At 45.5% G+C, this 17,953-nt stretch overlaps 2 long non-coding RNA genes across 6 annotated transcripts; both read left to right on the top strand.

Annotated features, from left to right (window-relative positions):
- The first annotated feature begins 1,264 nt into the window (after positions 1-1,264).
- LOC127490546 (uncharacterized) lies at positions 1,265-6,114 on the top strand. The gene is made up of 3 exons (XR_016236453.1): positions 1,265-1,400; positions 4,723-4,948; positions 5,367-6,114. It is a non-coding gene; the product is annotated as an uncharacterized LOC127490546 (long non-coding RNA).
- A 4,280-nt stretch (positions 6,115-10,394) lies between these two features.
- On the top strand, positions 10,395-16,250 carry LOC103347960 (putative uncharacterized protein C5orf58). Of its 5 annotated transcripts, none has more exons than XR_001793118.4 (5): positions 10,562-10,576; positions 11,546-11,622; positions 12,347-12,440; positions 13,400-13,574; positions 15,991-16,130. It is a non-coding gene; the product is annotated as a putative uncharacterized protein C5orf58 (long non-coding RNA). The 5 variants fall into 5 exon arrangements; XR_011389892.2 differs by lacking the exon at positions 10,562-10,576 and adding an exon at positions 10,590-10,700 and having other exon boundaries at positions 13,400-13,523; positions 15,991-16,127; XR_001793119.4 differs by lacking the exon at positions 10,562-10,576 and adding an exon at positions 10,603-10,700.
- The last annotated feature ends 1,703 nt before the right edge of the window (positions 16,251-17,953 follow it).

The following is a 17,953-nucleotide window of genomic DNA, read 5'->3' on the forward strand; positions in this document are numbered from 1 at the left end:
GAAGCACAGCTGGCATTGGAGCCCACATGGATGAGTCCCTGTTGCAGAAGCCTGGGGTCCTCGCGTCGAAGGGCCTTGGAGTGGAAGGAGCTGTGACTTTCTGGGGGACGTCGCCTGTCCCACCTGGGTGGTCTGTCTCACCCAGCTGTGGTTCTGGCTGGGCAGTGCTCTGCCCACGGGCCTGAGAGCCTGAGTCTCAGTTTCATCAGATGTAACACAGATTCCTGGTGTTTTGCGAGGCTCTAGCCACATAGAGGCCGTGCCTCCATCCCCAGGCACCACATCACCAAGCCCACGTGGGCTCTGCCTCCTAAACATGGAGCTTCCCATCCCTTCTGCCAACATTTTATAAAAGACACTATCATCTGTTGCGTGGACCACTGCATACACTTTGAACTAGACTTTTTTTTTTTTAAAAAGATTTATTCATTTATTTAAAAGAGATACAGAGAGAGAGAGGGAGAGAGAGGGAGAGAGCCATTGTCCATCTGCTGGTTCACTCTCCTGCCTCTCAAGTAAATAAATAAATCTTAAAAAAAAAAAATTATGAGCCCATCAACCAGCACCATTCTCACCTCCCACTTGCTTCAGACCTGTGGGTCTTCCTGTGGCTTCCCACAGGTGTCAGGAGAGATCCAGTCAGCCCACAGGGTCCTGGCTTGGTCCTGGCCTCCTCCCCTCCCCTGTCTTGCCCTGGGCTTCTTCCCTCTGCTGTGCTTCTCCAGCCTCGCTGACATTCATTTAACCTCTCTGGTCCGCAAAGCTGCCTCCCATCACAGGCCTCCTTGAACATGCTCTTTCCGCTGCCTGGAAGGCTCTTCCCGGCTTCTCACCTCAGCCTTGAAGTCCCTTCCTCCGGGAAACCCTCCCAGAAACTGCCTCAGCCGCGTCACCTCCCCGTCGTGACATCCTCCTCCCTGAAAGTGGCTCATTCCAGGGTCACGTGACACGTACCTGTGTGCTATGTGGGTGTCCACCTGTCTGCTCCTGTGGGTTTCTGCTCACCACCATATGCCCCACACCCAGAACAGTGTCTCACACAGAAGAGACACTCAGCAAAACTGCATGGCACCGCGTGAATAAGTGCATGAGTTTTGGCCAGCTTACAAAAATGAGAGTTCCTTTTCTTTTGCCCAGGGCCTCTTAGAGATCAAAGTTGGAAAAACATTTGCTTTTTTTTTTTTTTTTTTTTTTTTTTTTGGCGTTAGTTTAAGCGGTGATTTATCACCATCTCTCAGCTGTGCGATTTCGCCGGTACAAGAGCTGGTCGGCAGAGGGCCCCACAGGAGCAGTGATGGAGTCAGCTCCGGGAAAGAAGCCTGCCGCTGCTGGGCCACTGTGGATCCCGGTGCCACATCTGCCAATCCATCCACAGCTCACTGGGAAGCCTCCCACCACCAGTCTGTATAATGCAGTGGGCGCCGGGTGGCCCTGTCCCAGAACCTTTGCATCTGACACTGGAAACAGGAAGCCACAGGGCGGGAGGTCAGAGCTCCGGGCAGATTATTCTCCCACAAGTTCACGGCTTGCTCCTCCAGTCCTCACTTTCACGCTGCAGAATTGTAATCTAGAGCGCGCTCCCTCGGGTGGGGGCGGAGAACCACGCATGAACGCTGCGGGAAATCAGCTTTCTTTGGGGGCTATTTTTCGCTTGCTAGGCAGTAGTTTTATTTCCATTTTAATTTTCAGAGCATCTGCCCCCCACCCCGCCTCCGCCCCAACCCCTCCCAGCAACAGCCTGTGGTTTGGGATTCATGGCTGTGCTGAGTGTTTATGCACGATGCATGCTTGTAATTGACAAATTTAAATTCTGGTCATATTTCATTTATTACCCAGACCCAGAGAAAAATCCTGGGCGAAAAAAAAACTAATTACAGCCCAAGTGCCACAAGGTAATTGCCGTGAAAGAGCTCCAGCAGTGGCAGGGCTGAATATTTCATCCGCCCATAAAACGATTATGCTGACAAGATTCTGAAAAATAATAAAATCTGTTTAATAAAAAAGCAGCAAAATATCAGTGTTTTTACACACAAAGTATTAAAACATCCTTCATTCTGGACAGATCCTAAGTCATTTGATTTTTATTCAAATGACGAGCCACAGCCGAGACAGTAGCCTCAGCAGAGGCTGGAGTTGCGCGTCCTCCTCCCCGACGTGCGGCTCCCGTGGGGTCTGACAACAGCTGTGGGTCTGCTTCTTCTTGCTCTGCTGGAGCTTGGGTCCGTGGCTCAGAATCCAGAAGCCGACGGCACAAAGGGGCAATGGCCTTAGCTGAGACGGCTGTGGTTATGTTGCTGCAGATCCTCCGCATTCTCCCGGGCTGCCACGGGGTGTCCTTTCCTCTGAGAGCTTAGGAGCTGAGGTTGCCGGGAGAATCCTGGGGGGGTCCCCGGGGGCAAGGCCTGTCCTGGTTTCTCAGGCTGTCATCCTGTAGCAGGAGCCGATTTCATCCAGCTCCTGAGCGCGGGTAGGTTGGGCACTCACTACGTGCTAGGTACAGGGTAGACGACTGTGAACAAGACCATGCCCTTGAAGGAAGTGCATTGCAGTAAAAGAGACAGGTCAGAAACAAAATCACAAAGACACGATCCATTCTATCAAGTATTGGATGGGAAGAGGAAGGGGCTGGGATGGGGAATGGGGTGATCTTAGAGGATGGCCTGTCTGTGGTCAGGCATCAAGAAAAGCCCACCTGGGAGGCTCAGAAGAAACAACAGCCAGACAATTGCTGGCACCTGCTGGGACTGACAGACGATGTTGGGAAAGGAGCCAGGAGCTGTATGGCCTCATGGGCCAGGCGCAAGACGTCAGTGCTTTTTCCCTGTACTAGAGGAAACCACGACGGGCTCCAAGCAGAAGGGCCTCATCCTCTGCACATTCTAGAAAGCTCATCCCACCCTCAGAGTGGATCGCAGTGAGCAAGCGTGGCGGTGGGAGACAAGAGAGGGCGTCACTGCAGGCGGCGCAGGCCGGAGGGGCTGCTGTCCTGGAGCAGGGGGAAGCGGCGGAGGTACAACGAGAGTTTTGAGTGCAACCACTTATGTACAAAAAATAAGCATTTTTTAAAGTCTCGTAACATCCCGGACCTTAGCATTAGACTTTCCATGATTATGGGCAAGTGAAACTAGAGACATATGAGGGGGTCTTTAAAATAGTCACAGAAAATGCATACTATGAAAAATGTATGCATGGATTGCAAAAAAAAAAAAAAAAACCCTTGGATGAAAATACGCTTTTTAAAAAAGGATTTATTCTACTTATTTATTCGAAAGGCAGAATGACAGAGAGGGGGAGAAAGCTTCCATCTGCTGTTTCATTCCCCCAAAGCCCACAAGAACCAGGACTGGGCCAGCTGAAACCAAAAACTCCATCCGGGTCTCCCTCAAGGCTGGCAGGGGCCCAAGCACTTGGGCCGTCTTCCTCTGCCTTCCCTGGTGCATGTGTAAGGAGCTGGATCAGAAGTGGGGTAGCTGGGACTCAAACTGGCACTCAGTAAGCGGTGCTTACCCTACCTACCACCACAGTGCTGGCCCCTTCATCTTTAATTCCATTTTCCTCAGGCTATTTTTAAAGTAGCCTCTTAGAGAACTGGGAGCAGAGATGTTTATTCCTTTCTCTGTCGGAGGATGAAGCTGATGTGTGTTTCCGTCAGTGCCAGGGCAGGCCTTCCATCCTTTCCCCTCTCATTATGTGGACCTTATTTAAAATTAAAATTATAGAAATACTTAAGGAAAAGGAACCCCATTGAACTTGGGTACTAGGAAGCAACATAAGTTTCAACAGTCATCACGTGTTTAAGGTTGTGGAAGAGTGGGCCTATCAGGTGCCTGCGTCTGCGTTCAACCACCTTGTTCCTGTCTGCAGCTTCTTTCGATGCAGACACAACCCGAGAGGCAATGGTGACAGCTCAAGTAACTGGGTTCCTGCCACCCACGTGAGAGACCTAGATTGAGTTCTTGTCTCCTGGCTTGGCCCCAGCTGGGGACCATTATAAGCATTTGGGGAGTGAACTAGTAGATGGGAACTCGCTGTCTGTGTATCTCTACCTTAAAAAAAAAAAGACTTGTAGAAGACACCCAATGATGCCAAGTCAATGTTGTGCCCAGCCTGGTCCACAGAACACCTAGGACACAATGGAAGGGGATTCAAGATTCAGGGACCTTCACCTTATAAGCGCTAAAGCAGATTCTGTGGGGTGGGCTGCAGAATCTGCATTTACGCCAGCTCTCCGTATAGTTGTGTGCTGTAAAGTTTGAGACACAGCTTTAAAGTGATTGAGGTTGTACCATGTTGAGAAGTGACCTGGAAAGTTGCAAACATAGAGGAAGGGATTGGGGTTCAAGTTACAGCTAGGATAAATAAATCAACACAAAGACAATCACCCTTAAGTTCCATAATCATAAAGGTTAATAATCATCAACATTTTGAAGCACAGTCTTCCAGACTGGCTTATGCACATTTACGTTTTTTATTCATAACAAATGGTGAGCACACACTTATATCCCATTGTAACTGACTTCATGAACCTTCCATGTCTTTGCACAAAGATGCTCACTCTTCCTTGCATGGGAGTGGGGAACAATGCCCAGAGGAGACAGCATCTGCTCAGGATCTATGCCTTTAATAAGCAGAGGGAATATTGCTGGGGCATGGATGGCTGATGTGATAGAATTGGGAACATATTTTATTAGGGGACAGAGACAGGTATTCTCTGATTGGCAGATCTCTGAAAATGAACACAACTTGGGCCATGAATATGCCTTGCCGACTGAAGGCAGCTTCTAAAAAGCCAAGCACAGTGTTCAGACCTAAAGGCCCAGCAAGTAATTGACAAGACACAGTGTCATGTTGAGGGCTGCCAGCTTTGGTCCACCTGCTTCCCCAAAGACGGAGCTTCTTGCTTGGGTTACTGGGATGCTGAAGAAGAGGAGCAGCAAGGTCTGGCACGGTAAGTGTCTCTAATTTCTATATTCTCTTGGCTTTCATAGTTACTGAGTCTAAACAGCTTCATAGCGGTTGCTTTTCGCAGTTGAAGGGTTTTGGGTAGAGTTGCCAGATTTAGCAAACAAAAACTACAGGACTCCCAGCTACATTTGAATCTCAGATAAACAATGAATAAATTAGGAGTGTGTGCTGTACAACACTTAGGACATACCTCTACAACAGTATTGAGTTGTTGTTTCCATGAAATTTGGATTTAGCTGAGTATTCTGTATTGTGCCCAGCAACTCTATTTGTATAACTTCCTGTTTCAGAGGGAAATGTTGATACAGAACTGTAATTTCTTAATTAGGAGTGAAAACACTTCCGTCAACCTGGAAGCCCTGTGGATTTGCATTAACATCTTTTTTGTTTGTTTGTTACAGAAGTGTTTCTCCTGGAGATGAAGAAGTCTCTGGCTAATGTAACACCAGCTACTTGAAAAAGACAGTGAGTAGGGATCCAGTCTTCACTTCCGGTCACCCTGGCAGGAGTCTAGGGCTTGCTTGTTGCTTTGTTTGTGTAGCTGGCCATGGAGAAAGCATTGGTTGTTTGGTGACATGGGAATATCTTTGATCCTGTGGATGCTGGTCGTGATCCTCAGATAATGACCCAAGCATGTGCTCATTTACTACCTCCCAAATCTGTGCACACAGCAGGTGCACAAAGCCATATTGAGAAGGAAGTGGATTCTGCTGCAAAGGGCGGGTCTCCAGATACAGAGACCAGCATTTTTGAGCAAAGGAGGGAAATGGGAGCCCTGAGGTCCAATGGAAGAAGTGAGATAATTTTCTCAATTTGCTTTCCTGGAAACAAAGACTTTATGTCAAGGATTCGTAATAAAACTAACCGAGGCAGTCACACTCAGCTCCATAAAGTGCATAAGCACCTACTTGTTCGACAACAGCTTTCTCTTTATGGGGAATTTACCAGCTTTTTAATCTCCTTTATTTGATTAACATTAGAATCAACAACTGCGAATTATGTTGGGTTCCAGTAAAGTGTTGTATTTGCCAACTTATTAAGGAAGACAGATTTTTTTCTTAAGGGCCTCAACTAAACAAGTCTCAAGCTTAAAAGTAGCAGGCCATGCTTTCAAGTTTTTACTTCCTTTTGAAAAAAATACAGATAGAATCTCTATCAGGAGGAAAAAAACCCTAAGGGGGCAAAAAAAAAAAAAAAAAAAAAAAAACCCTGCAAGCAGTAGTTATTATTGCTCCAAGACAACTTTATGGAGGCAAATACATTATTGTAAGTTTTTTTTTTTTTTTGGCATTTTTAATCCCCTTTCTTCCTTCCAATAACACTTATTTAAAAGAAACACAAAGTTGATTTTCTTTGTTAATAGTGACTGGCATAATGATGACCCCTTCCAAGTGACAGTTATTTGAATCTGTTCATAAAAGGTTATCAGCACATGGATGAGAGGCCATTCAGCTGTATCAAGAGTCCCGTGAGTCTGGTAATGAGGATCCTAATCCACATTTTTTTTTTTTTGACAGGCAGAGTGGACAGTGAGAGAGAGAGACAGAGAGAAAGGTCTTCCTTTGCCGTTGGTTCACCCTCCAATGGCTGCTGCGGCCAGCGCGCTGCAGCCGGCGCACCGCGCTGATCCAATGGCAGGAGCCAGGAGCCAGGTGCTTTTCCTGGTCTCCCATGGGGTGCAGGGCCCAAACACCTGGGCCATCCTCCACTGTACTCCCTGGCCACAGCAGAGGGCTGGCCTGGAAGAGGGGCAACCGGGACAGAATCCGGCGCCCCGACCGGGACTAGAACCCGGTGTGCCGGCGCCGCTAGGCGGAGGATTAGCCTAGTGAGCCGCGGCACCGGCCCTAATCCACATTTTCTACAAATGTCTAACGGACCCTCTGATGGGATCAGTGTGCCTGGGAGAGCAGGGACCTAGCCCCAGCTCCCAGCACCACTGGACCTTCAAGAGTCTCAATCTTTTTATTTTTATTATTATTTTAAATGAGAAGCAGAGAAGGAGAGCACTCACATCTGCTGGTTCTCTCCCCACATTTCCACAATGGTCCTAGACTGGGCCAGGGGCCAAAGCCAGCCATGGAAACTCAGTCCTGCTCTCGCACAGCAGGAGGCAGAAACCCAATCACTTGAGCCATCTCCACTGCTTCCCAGCCAGGATCTGCATTAGGAGGAAGCAGGAGTCAGGAACCTGAACTTAGCATCAAAACCAGGCACTCAGATACGGGACATGAGTGTCTTAATCATTAGGCCTAAATGCCCAGCCCCACATTCTATTACTGTTATGTCTGCCCACCTGTTTGTTTGTTTGTTTGTTTTTTCAGTCTACCCCTAAACACCTTATTTTCTCCCGCTGTCATCCCTAGGCCGCTTACAACTCACAGGTGGACATGACACAGGACTGAGGTGAAGTTTTCACCTGTCTGCATCCAAGTTAAGTGGGATGTGGGGAGGATACATCCAGGAAGCTTTCTGATAAGCTGTTCTTTTATTGTCAATCAATCGATTGACAGGCAGAGTGGACAGTGAGAGAGAGACAGAGAGAAAGGTCTTCCTTTTCTGTTGGTTCACCCCCCCCAATGGCCGCTGCGGCCGGCACACCACGCTGATCCAAAGCCAGGAGCCAGGTGCTTCTTCCTGGTCTCCCATGCAGGTGCAAGGCCCAAGCACTTGGGCCATCCTCCACTGCACTCCCAGGCCACAGCAGAGAGATGGACTGGAAGAGGAGCGACCCAGACAGAATCCGGCGCCTCAACCGGGACTAGAACCCAGGGTGCTGGTGCCGCAGGCAGAGGATTAGCCTATTGAGCCACGGTGCCGGCCCTAAGCTGTTCTTACTCTGAAATGATAGTTTTCCTTTTATTTGCTTCCATCTGTTTTGATGTTAAATTATCCTTGTGTTTCTAAAACATCAACACTAGTTCTTTGTCTTTGTCTCTCACTGTTAATGTTCTTAATTTCTTTTTAAATATTTAAAGAGCTACAGAGAGAGAGAAGGAGAGGCAGAAAGAGAGAGAGAGAGAGGTCTTCCATCCACTGGTTCACTCCCCAACTGGCTGCAACTGCCAGAGTTGTGCTGATCTGAAGCCAGGAGCCAGGAGCTTCCTCCAGGTCTCCCGCGCAGGTGCAGGGGCCCAAGGACTTGGGCCATCTTCTACTGCTTTCCCAGGCCATAGCAGAGAGCTGGATCGGAAGTGGAGCAGCCAGGACTCAAATCAGCACCCATTTGGGATGCCGGCACTGCAGGCGGCGGCTTTACCTGCTACTCCACAGCGTCGGCCCCAATGTGATTCTTGAATGCCATATCAGAGTGCAAGTTTGAGTCCCAGTTGCTTCGTTTCTGATCCAGCTCCCTGCCCAGGTACCTGGGAAAGTAGCAGAAGATGGCCCAAGTACTTGGACCCCTGCCACCCACATGAGAAACCTAGATGAGGCTCCTGGCTCTTGGTTTTGACCTGGCCCAGACCCAGGCTTCGAATCCATCTGGGGAATGAGCTCTCTCTCGCTCGAACTAAATAAATAAATTTAAAAAACCAACAAAAGCTTCCCTTCCTTACTGGGGTGATAGCTGCTTCAGTGAGGTGTCAGGTTTAAAACTCCTAACCTGGGAGTGAGCATTTGGCACAACAGCTAAGACATTGCCTGGGATGCCTGTATCCCATGCCGAGGTTTGAGCTGCTGCTCTGCTCTCCATCATTGCAGTTTCTTTCTGATGTGCACCTGGGAGGCAGGAGGTGATGGCCAAGTATTTAGGTCCTTGCCACCTATATGAGAGACATGGATTGAGTTCCAAGACTCTTGGCTTCTGCCCGGCTCAACCCTTCCTGTTGCAGATGTTTGAGGACTGAACAAGCAGGTGGAAGTATGCTGCTTGACTTTCAAATAAATAAATAAAAAATCCAACATAATGCATGATTTACAGTGAATGCTCAATGTTTGTCCCCTGACCTTGTATCACTCAGAGAATTAGATGAAAAATGTTCAGTGCAACTAACAGAAGTAAGAGACTAAAAAGTGCTCAAATGTTATGTGAGGGAAGCATTGGTGGAGAGATTGGTATGAAACTGCTGTGTTGGGTACACGCTGCCTTCAGGAATTTTGAGGGGCATACACATAGCACATTGAGATGTAATTAGTCCTAGACAGGACGGGACATTGGACAATGTCTAATCCGGGGTTCAGCAAAGCAGGGACATGTCCCACTAGTGATATGAGTGATTTTTTTTTATGCAGGACACAGAGATAAAATGTTACTCACATAGTTACACCCCTTTCAAGTCCCTTAATCCCTCAGATTATAGCAATAAATTTCTCTCAGTTTAGGTTAAACTGTCTCTGATCACTCTAACGCTGAATAGGAACACATTTTTAGCAAAGCAGATGAGGCTTTGGGGTCATTTGATCAGGAAGCAAGAGTTTCTAGAGAAATATTGTCAACTTTGTGTTGTATTCCATTTATATTGATACAAAGAGTTTTAAGTAAATTTAAAATTTAAAATGAAGTAAATTTAAAATACAAAGATAATAATGATAAGATTATTGCAAGCAATCATGTCAGTGGCCCAACAATATGTGAGTTTTAGGAATTACTCATGATACACATTCCTCTATGGAAACAGAGGCTCAGAGAAAGGAAGCTATTCTTTTCCAAAATCCCATAGTGATCATTAGGAATGAGGCTCGGTTTTCCCCTGTGCAGCCTCATCTAACTCTGCATTAGATAAATTCCGCGTTAAGCCAAAAGTAACTGGGTAATAACAAGCCCAACAGACTTCGTATATCCGTCTTGTCAGGAAGGCATTAACTGGTTCAGGAGGCTGGCGTGTGCTACAGGGGAGGCTTGGAGTAGGCGAAGACGTGGGTAGCAACTGCTGGAGGCCCGAGCTCCTCGCGGAACGTAGAACAACTCCCAGCGGCACCCACAAAAACCTCTGGGGGCCCCCTCAAGGTGGCTGTGGCAGAGAGTCTTCTGGAAATCCAGCAAAGGTGGCTTGAATCCGGCCTCCCCAGTTGCCAAGAAACTCCCTGCGCCTCTCAGCTTACGTACTCATCTGTAACGACTGACAATAGCTAACATTTACTGAGCACGTATCCGCCAAGCCTGCCTTTGATGCGTTATCTCATTAACCCTTGAACTAAAGCTCGGAGCCAGCTATCATTCCCTGTGACGGGCGATGACAACTGGAGTCTCCGCGGTGACACTGCTTGTCTGCCGTCTAAGCAGACGGTGAACGGGTGGGATTCAAACTGAGGCAGTTCCAGTCCAGCCTGTAACGTTAACCACACCCCCGTCCAGTGAAAATCAACCGCGGCTAACGGCTGCGAGGCGCCTCGCAGAGGTCGTTAGGCACCAACGGTCACAAGAAGCCTAGCATCCAGAACTCTCTCTGCCACGCCCTGCCTCAGGACTTACAGCTCCCAGGATGCTCTGGGCGGAGAGGCTGGCCAATCAGAAAGCCCCAGGCAAAAACGCTGGCCAATAGGAAGCCCTTGCCTGCTTTCAACGGCTGCCAGCCCGGCGGAGCGGTCACAACTTCTGTGACGCTTGGTTGGGTGGGTCCATCGTGACGGAAGCTCTGTGTTTTACAGTGGCCTGCGGGGGTTTGGGAGGGTGAGGCGTTGAATGTCGAGGCCGCCCGAGGCACAGTGTCCAGCCCCTGAGAGTGGGCAGTCTGGATTCCGTGCCGGGCGTCTCTGAAGGCCTGGGGATGCCCCCCGGGCATAACTCGATGGCGGTGGGCTGGGCAGGGCAGGGACGGGGCCCGGTGTGTGCGGGCAGGGTCACTAGGAATTCATTTCAAAACTGTTTCCATTTAGCTTGGGAGGGTGAGGACTGTGGGAACGACCAGGTTGCCTTGGGCTTCTCTTAAGCTTCTGAGAGGACAGATGGACGGGTTGGCTTAGGGGCTTCCCTCGTGCGACCCCCCAAGGGCCTGAGGCTCTTCCCCTTGGGACGTAAAGAGCGGTTCGCTGGGTAGACCAGGCCGGGACTCTGGTTGTCAACAGGCGGGGGCAGGCCAGGGTCACTCTAAATGCTTTTGAGGAATAGTTTTAATGCCATTGGGGTGGCCAGGGGCTATGGAAAGTTCTAGGTTGCTTTAGGCTGATCTTGATCCCAGAGCAGGCCATTGGGCAGGCCAGAGGGCTTCCCTTGCATCCACAGGGCGGGCTGACGGGCTTGGCCTTGAGTGAAAACCGTGGGCCTAATGGCTGCCTCACACGGCCACGTCCTCTGAGCCAGGCCGCTGGGCCGCAGGGAGCCCTGGAGAACCAGACCCCCGGGGTGCAGAGCCAAATTTTTGGGCGTTTTTTGCCCATTTAGGTTCTGCTTCATTCTTGGTTTTAATTTTTTTTAACATGAGTTTATTTTTAAAGTGTTTAAATTCCATAAATTCATTTTAAAGTTTTTAAAGTCTACCACCCCTTTTCTGTTTTATAGCCCTTTTCTCTCAAACTTGAATCATTTGGTTAATCATGCCCAAGGAAGAGTCAGCAGTCACTTTTTATCATACAGGGGCTTGGAGCTGGGTGTGAAGTATCTTTTATTCATTGATATCTGGAAAACAAATTTCTTTTACAGTGGCCCTAAAGTGAGTGGGAGATAAAGGATCAATCTCCTTGGTTCTGGAAAAGACAAAGGCAAGCGTTGACGGAAAGGTTAGTTTTCCATCATTTTGGACAAGCAGTGGGACCCATCATCACCCAGCTGCCACATTGCTGGAGCTGTGTGTGCTAGCTAATTTGTTCAAGTCGTTTTGAGAGTAGTGTAAAGTTAGTTTCTAGTAAACCATCTCTTATATTTCAAATGCAATTGATTAAATACATGCACTGCATTTTCTGAACAACTTAGTAAGGGGTTGATTTACACATTTTAGTTAATCAAAACTGAAGTGTGTGTTGCTCTTAGCTCTTAACATCAAAATAATTGTCCTGCCATCCTTCTAGGAATGCATTATAATGAAATCTTATTTGGAATTTTACTGTGTACTTAAATCATATGTGGGCCCTGTCATTGAAGAATAGGTTAGAAAACAACTCTGATTTAAGAAAATTAGAGAAGCTCCAACATGAGAGATTGCAAGGCAGTTTGTCAGCGCTGAGGGTTTCTGAAAAGGGGGCATCTTGATTCCGTTGCAAGGGCCCTTCTTGTGGATATGGTGTGATGAAAGAATCTCATCCTAAGAAATTCAGTTGTAGTGTTTACATTGGAAAAATGTTATATGTGCTTTACTATGTTAAAGTTACAACCATTTGGAAAGACGTTTCACAATTATTTCCATTTTGAAATAAGGGGTTTTTTTTTTAGGAATACTGAAAATTTGTTTTTCAAAAGTACAAATGAATACTTGATTTACACATTGTTTTTGTCTTATAAAATCAGATGTTTCATAACAATGTTGCGGACCATAAGCTAAAGGTGGAAGCCATAATTAAAAATATTAATACAATTTCTTTGGAGTTAAAGAAGATGAAAGGTAAGTGTATTATCACTGTAAAAATGTTTGCATTGTCATTGTTATAAAACAGATAGTAGAGGTGATTTGTCCTTGTGTAGTGTAGTTAAATTTTGCCTACTAATCAGAATATTTTAAAGAGATATTTGCAATGCAATATGAACTAGATCTAGAAAGACAAATGATACTTGAAGATTGACCTGGGAGGCAGCAGGCCTGAATTCTCATCCCTGACACTAACAAGCTTATGATATTGCCTAACCTCTATAAATTTCTTTCCTACCTTTAAACACACTGTTTCCTGAATGTCACACTTCTCAAAATTCAACACCTTTACTCATGAATCCTTACTAAACCCCTAACATTCATTCTGAATTAAAATTATTAGTTTGATTCTGTGAGTTATGGTTTCTTCCTTTGAAAAGGAAGTAGATTCATTCACAGAGTAGGATTAAACCATATATGTCATGATGTGTAGCAACTCATCTCCTCAACATATTTTTATTTTATCCCAGACACATTAAATTTCTGGAATTGAATACTTTGAGGAATTTCACTAGTTGGCTCATTCCATCTTAGATAAGGTCCTCATATACTAGCTTAAATCAGTCCCCCTGTTCTTTCCTTCTGTGAATCCTACCTCTAACCATGAACGTGCCCTGAATAGTTGTTTCTTATAACAACTTTTGGATATTGGAGGATAGCCTCTGAGTCAGTTATGAGGCCTTAAACTGCAAGAACTGGATTGTCAATATGACTCATAAGGAATAACTGGAAGATTCAAAGAAGGCCAGTCTTAAACTTAATTCAGAGATTGAAAGATTTAGGCACTGGGTTCTTTCCATCTGCCTGCTCTTGTTCACTCTATCACTCTTCATGGTCATTTACCTCCAGAGATAGCCAAAATACAGATGCTGTCTGGCATATGAGCCTTTCCCCAGACCCCTCCAGTACATTTTCCTTTTCCTTTCATTGGCTAGATTTGCATCGCATGCACATGCCTATAGCGACCCTGGCCAAGGAGAATGAAACTGCCAAGACCAGTTTGGACCAGCCAGAACTTGCTGCTGGAGCTGGAGAGAGAAGCACCTCAAATGAAATACAGTTAAGCAACCAAGAAGAAGAGAGGAGTGACTGTTAGTTAGGTGCCAAATAGTGAGTGCCTGCTATGCTTTTTCCAACGTGTTTTCCTAGGGCAGCATTTCCCAGACTTCAGTTGTGAACCTGCTTTCTCAATAGAGGGTGCATAATAAAACAAAGCCCATGTTTCTGTGTCGGATGAGTTTGGGAAGTGCTTTAGGCTCTACATTTCTCTCATAAATTCACAGTGCCTATTAACCTAGGCTCTGAGGACTCTAAAGAGATCTCATTAGCTTTGCTTAATTCATCATCTCTGTAAACCAATGTCAGCACTATAGTGAAGATTCTTTTTCTAAATTGCAAATCTGAAAACCTTCATTGATTCACCATTGTCCTCAGAATAAAAGTCCAAGCCTCCTGGGATGAGTTGTATGACCTCTTGAGATCAGGCCCCTGCCTGCCTCTCCAGTCTCTCTCATTGTTTTCTCCCTGTGTGCTCTGTGCTTCACCCTGTTGAGCTATTTTCATATCCACAGTGCTGTTTTGTGTCTGCACCTTAACACATAACACTTCCTTTTAGAATTCCATTGCTATACCCCATCTCTACCGCACCAGGCTAACCCCTAGCAGAGAGCTGGATCAGCCGAGTATCGATCCAGTGCCCATATGGCATGCGGGCGCTTCAGGCCAGGGCATTAACCTGCTGCGCCACAGCGCTGGCCCCAGAGACTGTTCTTAAAGTAAATTAGAAATAATCAATCTGATAGGCACATTCTGAACAAGTGTATGGGCAATTCAGGCAGTTAGAATATGAGGGACATGTGAACTAGGCTAGGAGGGCAGACTCTGGTGAATAGAGATTAAATGTACATTCTATTTACTCTCACTTCTTCCCCCAAATGACAATGTCAATAGCTAAGACAGCATGCCATATCCAGGCACTCTTCTAAGAGCTCTACATAAGTGAACTTAATTATAACAACTCTATGAGACAGGAATTGTTGTCATTTAGAGATACAAAAATATTCTGAGAAAGTTCAAAGTCAACCAATTCTAGTCACTGATAGACCTGAGATTTAAATTGATTTTGGGAGACCAAAAATCTAAAATGATCTCAAGAAGAGATAACAAAACAGGAAACCAGTAGAAGCAAATAGACAAGTCTGAAGCCTAGAGTCTAACTCTGAACTCTAAACTGACTGAGTAAAGCCAAGAAATCGCCCCCAAGATTCCATACACACCAGAATCCTTTGAACATGAGGGTTACTAGAAAGTTATTAGTGGAAGGACTAATTGTTTCAGAAATTACAAACCCCTGAGGTTTCTATATAACTGGGCAACTGTCATGTGTCCCTTCTCTGTCACAGAAATTTCAAAGTTGAAACAAGGCATCTGTGGCCTATAGCTTGTACCACAGCCCAGGGAGAATACTAAAAATTAGGGATATTAAGACAATGTTTATATACTAAATTACAAGACCCCCACCCCACCCCCAGTTTTTTTTTTTTTTTCATGTAGTTACCAAGACACCAGCAAGTTGTATTTCTGCTTTCAAAAATTTTCCTTTCAGAACAGTAGCAGCCAGATGTATGTCCTCTAAGGGCTTTCTTTCAGGAATCTGACCATCCCAAGAGAAAAGACCTAAAGATACTGACAGCAGAGGTTTGCACAACAAAATAATCCAACGAGATCACCCCACTGTCTAGACTACCATGGACACGGAGCTTCCAGTTGTTTTTGTGCCATGGTCTTAAATGTGAGCAAACAACTATGGCACAGCAGATTTTTGAGGAGTCTAATAAAAAATGACAAAACCAACATATAGGAACAAAAATTATGAGGAAAGATAAAACTGTCAAGAAACTACATTAATATTCATGGAGAACCTAAGGGAAAATGGTATAACCATAAAGAAGGAATAGGATACTAAAAACAGAGACCAGTAGGAGCTCTTGGAAATTCAAAGTTGACAATAGACATGAAAACTCAAAGGGTCGAAAAATAAAAATAAAAATAAAAATAAAAATGAAATTCCCTTATAGAGTAAAATGACAGAGAAGGAACACGTTGGAAGGCAAGGAATGGGAAAAATGTTTACAAGATTAGTGAAGGAAGAGTCTTAGACATTGCAGCCAGTAGAGTAGATGGGGGCAATTCATTAAGGAAATAGTATAAAATTCTGAGAACTGAAGAACAGGAGTTTCTACAATGAGAGAACCCAACACAATGAAAGTAGACCCATACTAAGGTGCAATATTATGAAATTTCAGGATACTGGGAGGACAAAAAGATCTGTAAAGCTTCTGAGGAGAAAGTCATCAGGATGAAGAGTTAGAATCGTGTGAAAATTCTCAGAGCAACACTGGGAACTAGAAGGCAATGCAGCAGTGCCATCGGACAATTTAGTCATTTTTAAAAGCTAAATTAGGAATAGCTATTTAATGCAGTCATAGTTGCTTATGACATGTGAAATATTCTGCTTTTTCTACAGAACTCTCCCAGTTACTGCTTTGTGACCTCACTCTGCAGTTTAATCGTCCTGTGAAGACAGAGGACGCACAGGAAGCAGAAAGAAGCAATCCTCTCTTTGAAGAATCTGAAATAACAGATGCACCCCTTTCTTCTAACAGTTTTTCTGTCTGATTTCTTGTTAATGTCTGTTTTTATTATTGAATTATCTGGGAGTATTGAGTTTATTAATATACTTACTATAAAAAAACCAAAATAAAAATAATGTGAAGTTGTAAATAAGTGTTTAATATTCTTATGAAGCCTGGTTCATTTTTTTTAAATTACTTATTTGAGAGGGAGACAGGGAGGGAGAGAGCGCGCTCCCATGTGCTGTTTCACTCCCCAGATGCCTACAAGAGCTGACTTGTCCAGACTAGAGCCAGAAACCAAGAGCACTTAGTGTCTCCCATGTAAGTGACGGGGAGGGTCTGCGTGAGCAGAAGCCGGGCTAGGAGCTGCAGTAAGGTATTGAACCTGGGAGTTCCAGTCTGGGATGTGGGCGTCTCCACTAGCTTCTTAACCCCTAGGTTGAAGGTCTGTCCTTCATTATTAATATTCCAAAGAGTGACTGATTTATTTCATTAATGGCACAAATATGCCATGGGGAGCACTGCTTTTACCTTATTCTGGCTCCGCTCAGGCCGGGGAGCCAAGTGTGGGTGCCTGTGTCCTGCTCAGAATCAGTCCAACTCGAGGCCTTGCCGCACCGGGCAGGGCTCAGCTGGAGGGCTGGACCAGGGCAGTGGGCAACTGCAGAAGTACCAGCGGTGGTGGTGTCGATGACAGCACAGCTGAGCTTCAGGTTCCTATCATTTCAGTCACAACAGTGGAACACCACACCTTTATCCTAAAAATTCCTAATTGGTCACTTTCCACCAAGAGATTTAAAATACATTTTTATTTGCCTTGTAAGCATGAATCTCTTTTAAATCTACCATGTTTTCCATTTTAGTTGTTGAATATAAAGGATAAAATACTGTGAAGCAAGACAGAAGTGGCGCTCACTCCACAACAGGACTTGGGGTGTGTGCCATCCTTGCTTCCCACTCCCTTGCTCAGTTTCTAACAGGGAACAGGCAGTAAAACATATTGAACATCCTGTTGAATAAACATGAATAAATGCAATTTTTTCTGTCTTTGAACTCCCAAGTTCTGGACCTTGACTTCTGATTTCTAAGGTTGAGGTTTTGTGAAAAAATATTTTTAGCACCACTATTTAAGTCTCCACATTAAACATACTTCTTAGCTTATCTTCATTTGTAACCTGGTCCCTTCTAAGTTCCTTCCAATGTTCCTTTTATTAGCTCATGAAAATAAAGGTGCACTCAAAAACCCGTAGGTTAAGCAGAGAAATCAAAAATTTTTGTTTTTCATCAACTTGTGCAATAATAACCAGCACCCCAAAGGGAAGGGGCTTGCAGAACAACACATGTGCACTGTTTTGCTGAACATCAGGCTATTACTTGTTAATTACCTATTCCAGATGTTCCTCCACTTATACCCCAATAAATCCATCGTAAGTTAAAATGGATTTAACCTATCAAACGTCATAGCTTAGCCTAGCATAGCTTAAACACACTCAGAACATATGAACCTAGAGTTAGGTAAAAATCTAACACAAGGAGGGCTGGCACTGTGCCATGCCCTGCAATGCCGGCATCCCAGATGGACGCTGGTTCTTGCCCCTCTTCTGATCCAGCTCTCTGCTAAGGCCTGGGAAAGCAGTGGGAAATGGCTCAAGTGCTTGGGTCCCTGCACCTGTATGGGAGACCTGGAAGAAGCTCCTGACTTCGGATTGGCACAGCTCCAGCCATTGCAGCCATTTGGGGCGAGAACCAGCAGGTGCCTCTGCCTCTGTAACTCTGCCTTTCAAATCTTTCAAAAAAAATCTAACACAAAACCTGTTGGAATGTTGCATATCATGTGATTTATTGAATACCTGT

The sequence above is a fragment of the Oryctolagus cuniculus genome, chromosome 6 (genome assembly GCF_051225735.1).
Source record: "Oryctolagus cuniculus isolate XC-2025 breed Fujian yellow rabbit chromosome 6, ASM5122573v1, whole genome shotgun sequence".
Classification (NCBI taxonomy): Eukaryota; Metazoa; Chordata; class Mammalia; order Lagomorpha; family Leporidae; genus Oryctolagus; species Oryctolagus cuniculus.